This window comes from Sycon ciliatum, chromosome 7 (assembly GCF_964019385.1).
Source record: "Sycon ciliatum chromosome 7, ocSycCili1.1, whole genome shotgun sequence".
NCBI lineage: Eukaryota > Metazoa > Porifera > Calcarea > Leucosolenida > Sycettidae > Sycon > Sycon ciliatum.
The window spans coordinates 29,439,995-29,445,687 of NC_088649.1; positions in this window are offsets into that span (position 1 = coordinate 29,439,995).

The window sequence follows — 5,693 nt, forward strand, 5'->3', positions numbered from 1 at the left end:
AACTGCCATATAGCACAATCGATTACTCTCAGCCCACATAAGTACAGTGTAGGCCAATCAGTAGTATAGATACATAGAGCACACTCTACATCATACATAGTCAGCACCAAAATTTATGATCTATGTTGTCGATGTACTTTGCAATGATGAAATGATGGCGAGCGTGCTTGATTCATCATAATATTGCCTTGTACTTGGTTGGAAGTTAGTTGTAAGTTTACTGGTCGAGGTAAGCAGAGCTGCTCCAGCTTTCAGAATCCTGCATGAAAAAGGCAGAAAGCAAATGTAGGTATAATATTAGCAAGCTGACGTAAAGAGCCTGTCTTTCAACGCAATAATTCTATCCACTGCATGGACAGACCTGGTGGTTCATTCACCTCTGGCTCTGTTTCTTGCTTTCTCAGAAAACCTACTTCCTCCTTCTGCCATCTAGCTCATGACATACATTTTCCTTATGCCTTTTCAGCCGTGGTCGACTTTCACCCCTCCTGTTTGATTGGCAATTGCAGACAACCTGGGGAACTTCAGTGAGTCTTGAATTGTTGTCGTCGGTGATGGTAGATCTCAAGGGGAAGTGTTCCCCCGAGAGAGGCTGGAGATGGGGTTCGACGGCTACATCATGGGCGACTTCCCGGAGGTGGGCCATGATGTCCCGAATCTCGATGTAGCGGAGAGAGGGGTAGCCGCCCAGCGAGCAGGACAGGGCATGGGTGGTCGTGAACGACTTTCCACATGAACACGTTGTCGGGAGATGATCCGGCGTCCATCCATATCGGAGGCATAAGGAGTCTCGAAACGCCCCCTTGTTCAACTTGAAGCCGAAAACTGGAAGTGGCTTGGATGTTAGCCAGCTTGAGGCACCCTTCTCTGACGCGAGGTCCACGGCATACTGGATGTCTGGGTCCAGTTGCTGAAGCAGTGCAGCCATCTGCTCATTGGCCAGTTGCGTTGACTCCTTTCCGACTTCTGACTTCAAGAGCTGCATAGCCACTCGAACTCCGCCGTTGTTGGACTCCTGTCTTGTCGACAAGAGGTTGGGTGATGATGCTGGACTGACGGAATTGGTCCTCAAGATGAGTGGGGTTGATGAGACCCAATCCACCAAGTCTGCAGGGCAATGACAGTACGGCCCTGGTTTGGTCACCAGGCGGACACCGGCCGGTAAGCGCGGGGATGAGCTGAAGACGTACGGCGTCCTCAATGGGCTCGAACATCGGACCTGTCGCCGGGATGGTGCGAGCGACAAATGACCATTCGTGCTTAACACCATTGCAGAAAGCCGTGTATGCCGCTTGTGGGTGGCTGAGGGCGTACTGGGAGAGCACACTGATCTCGTGACTCCATTTCTGAACCTTGGATGACACGTAGGTTTTGCAGAACTCCTCAGTACCAAGGACCGCGCCAAGATGACGAAACCCATCAGTGCGTATTTGGACCTCCGTGTCGGAGAACAGAGAAGTGCAAGCACAAACCGTTACCGTACACCCGGATCATCAAACCGTCGCAAATGCCGCAGCAGCAGCAGCTGCCAGCAGAGTGTCGCAGTTTGAACTGCGAGCGTGGAGTTGAACACGAATTGAAACGCGGAGGTGACGCTCGCAGCCGCGCCACAGAGCTCCTGCGGCAATGCCTGGAAGCCTCGAGGCATGTGCCGTCCGCCACCAGCACCGCAGAAACTCAGCCCAACGAAGCGCAACTATCAGCTTCGCAACAGTTGGCTTGGGATGCTGTATTTCATGCCGTTCAACGAAAATGCAGTCGATAGTCAGTATAGGGCTTGAAGGTGCTGCGTCACAGCATAGCAACAGTTTCAAAAATTCAAAATCTGGAGCCACATGGATCCAGATTTTGTATGGATTCAAACACATTTCAAGCGGTCTCACTCACAGCAAGGTGATATAGCCGGTGAAAAATAACTGGGCTGGCCAATGGGGGTGGGGTGACAACTGGTGTCGAAGAAAAAGTCACACCTGAATACGACATGAAAAGGTTGCCATGCACCCACACACTGAGGCAATAGAGAGGTTCCGGGTACGATTTTCCGTGCCAAAATCCGTGTGGGCGTTACGGATTTTTCCAGTACAACAAAGTGGATATGTATCCCTGCTCCATACGATTTTTCGGCACGGAGAATCCGTGTGGACTGGCTTTCACACGAACCATGTTTCGTACGGAGATTTTGCGTCATCGGGTGCAGAAAGATTTTTCGCGTACAAAGTTGGTACGAGAAACATGGATTTATTTATTATTTATTTATTTATTACAGCATCTCATAGCACAGTGAGAACACCGGCCAATACAAAGAGAGAGGGTGTTAGCCAACCACGGCAAGGCAGGGAGAAGGGGAGGAGAAGAAAAAGGAACCGGCATGGATAAGCAGTGATTGCAACCAAATCAGAAACACAAAATCAAAATCAAGGCGCGACAAGGCTCTTAAAAAGGCGGAGGAAAGAAAGGTCCTTAGCTTCTTGGGGAAGTGCCAGCCACGCAGAGTACGCAATAAAAAAGGGAGAGTGAAGTAGAAAGGAGGACTTAGGTTTCGGAAGGGAAAGGGAGTTTCTCGTGCTACGGGAAGAGAACCAGTTGAAACAGTGGAGGTGAGGTGGACACAGATTGAGTTTGAGAGAATGGATAAGGGTGACAAGATGTGAATTACGTCTCTTAGACAAAGGGGACGTGTCAGCAAGGGCATAAAGGGTGGAAGATGGAAGCATGCGGGGTTTTCGGAGGAGGATTTTGAGGACTTTTTTGTGTTGAATCTCGAGCTTGGCAGCACGGGTTGTGGAAATTCCAGCCCAAGCAGTATCTGCATAATCAAAAATGGGGCGTAAGTAAGCTGAGTAAAAGAGGAGTTTACAAGAGATTGGGAGATGGTAACAGTGAGAAGAGAGAATTCCTAAAGATGAACTTGATCGTTTACATATGTAATCGATGTGGGGTTCCCATGAAAGATTAGAGTCAATGAAAATGCCAAGATGCTTATGGCTGGAGACTATGTCTATAGGCTGGGGGAAAGTGGGATGGAGGAGGGGCGGAACATCGGGCTGAGAAGGAAAGAGCATGATTTTAGTTTTAGACAGATTGGGCGATAACCGCCAAGACGACATCCAGGAAATAACTCTTTGAATCCCGTTAGCTAGGTTACTCATCAGGCCAGTGATGTTAGGAGATGCCCGTAGGAGCGTTGTGTCGTCTGCGAACAGTGATGTGCCCGGGGCAGCTGCGGGCAGATCATTGACGTATAAAATAAAAAGAAGGGGGCCGAGGATGGAACCCTGGGGAACTCCGGATAGTACTGTTGTGTCGGCCGAGGACGTCCCATGTACCGTGACGTACTGCGTTCGCCCAGTTAGGTAAGATGTCAGCCATAGCAGGGGATTGCCGTCTACAGTAAATGATCCACGAAGCTTGGCCAAAAGCCCCCGGTGCCAGACGGTATCGAAGGCCTTGGCAAGATCGAAAAAACAAATCCCGACTAGATCTCCAGCATCCCGATGTCGACACACTAATTGCACCAGGCGCGTCAGCTGGAGGGTGGTAGAATCGCCTCTGCGAAATCCGGACTGAGCTGAACTCAAACGTGACGAGACATGACGGTACAATTGGTCGTAGAAAACGCGCGCACAGAGTTTGGAAACACAGGACAGTAGAGATATCGGACGGTAGTTTGATGCTTCGTGGCGGGACCCTTTCTTGTAGATCGGTATAACATTAGCTGTTTTCCATACAGAGGGAAAACGGCCAGTGCGGAATGATAGGTTGAAAATCAGACATAATGGGTATGCTATTGAGGGCGCAAGGGACTTTAATACCAGATTAGTGATGCCGTCTGGGCCCGGAGCCTTGTCAGACGGGAGCTTTCGAATGTAACGTCGAATGGCAGCAGTCGTAGTAAAGACAGATGTGAGACGGTCAACCTCACCCGACTCCTCGGCAATGGGGGGGGGGGGGGGAATGGGTAGAGAAGGGTCATCAGGCACGGCCACTGAGGCGAGCTGAGAGTTCAATGTAGTGGCTTTAGCTGAAGAGGTAGTAGCCTGCTGCGTATAACTAATGGTGAGTGTCGGGATGTCACGAGATACTTTATGATTTTTTAATGTGTTCATGAACTGAAACAGTGATGGGCGGTTTTTGTCCTGCAGCGTAGCTTGTACGGACCGAATGTATCCCCGGTATTTCGATCGAGTAAGACTCTTCACGAAGTTCCGTTAAGATCGATATACATGCATGTTAAGCTGGGTTGGGTATTTCTTACACACACTGTAGAAATCGTGCTTTGCCTTAATGGCGGCACGGAGGGGGGCATCAACCCAAGGTGGCTGACCTAAACGTCGGCATGAGGGGGAGAGTGGACGCCGGGAGAAGTACCCGAGGTGCTTCTCCATGGCCCTGCTAAGAATAGAGTGGAAAGACGAAAGAGCGTCATCCACGTGCGAGCTGCGGAGGTGACATTTCCAGTGGACATCAGCAAGTTCAGCATTCAGGTCATCCCATACGCAACATGGCACCAACTTGAAATTGTAACCTGGGGGTGTAGGGGTAGATGTTGGGAGGAAGTGATGGTGTAGGGTTGGATTTTTGGACGTGGCAGGGAGACGGACTCGACAGATGAGCTGCACGTGGTCAGAGCTACCCAGTGGAGCGGCTGAATCAACGGAGAGGAACTGTTGGGGTGAATTTGTGACGATGAGGTCCAAGCAAGATGACCGGCCACTTGGGCTCCAGTGCGTAGGGAAGTTGACCAGTTGCTCTAATCCGAAGCACCTGAAGGCAGTTTCAAGGCACTGACCCACCGGGGTTGTCCGATCACCAGCCAACCAGCTCGAGTTATGGGCATTGAAGTCACCGGTGAGGAGTAGTGTGGATTCAGATAGATTAATTGACAGAAGGCAGTCTTCCAGACCATCAGAATAGGCCTGGATATCCGCCAGGGTACCACCAGGAGGTCGGTAGGTGGCGCAGACTATGAGTGGACGTTGGGGTGAGTTGGCTGTGCGAAGCTCAAGCCAGATGGCCTCCAAGCCCGGTTGCTGAAGATTCGCCAGAGGCTTCACCGATGTAAAGGAGCCATCTTTCACCAGTGTGGCTACCCCACCATAACTTCTGGTAGGATTGGCTGATTGAATATTACAGGTGGGACGATCCCGTCGATGAACTGTGTAGCCTGCCAATGAGAAGAGGTTGGCAGGGGACAACCATGTTTCACACAAACATATAACCTCCGGAGAGTAGATGTTGCACATAACAGTGAGTTCCGCTACTTTGTTGACCACTGAGCGGCAGTTGAGGGAAAGGATGGTAAGGGCAGTATGGATGGGAGGATAAAAGGGACGGGCCAGTGGATTCAGTGTTCCAGTAGTGTTGGGGAAGACACGGTTACTTATAACATCATGCTGCATGGGTTCCACAGTGGGGCAAAAAGGTGGTGGCTGAGAGAGAGTGGGTGAAGTCATAGTTAGTTGTAGGAGGTAGCTATGCGGTCAGATGCCAATCGCCATTCTCGTACACGCAGGGTTTCTGGCCAAAAGTCGGCAGACATAGATCGTTCAAAGTCGGATTCCGCGAGAACCACGTGGGCAAAAGCCAGTCCGAAGTACTTCGTTTCCGAAACTGAGCATTTTATTACGGAGACTCCCCTGTCGCTACACCACTTCTCAATGCTCTCCGCAGAACATCCAGGGTGGACGTTTCCC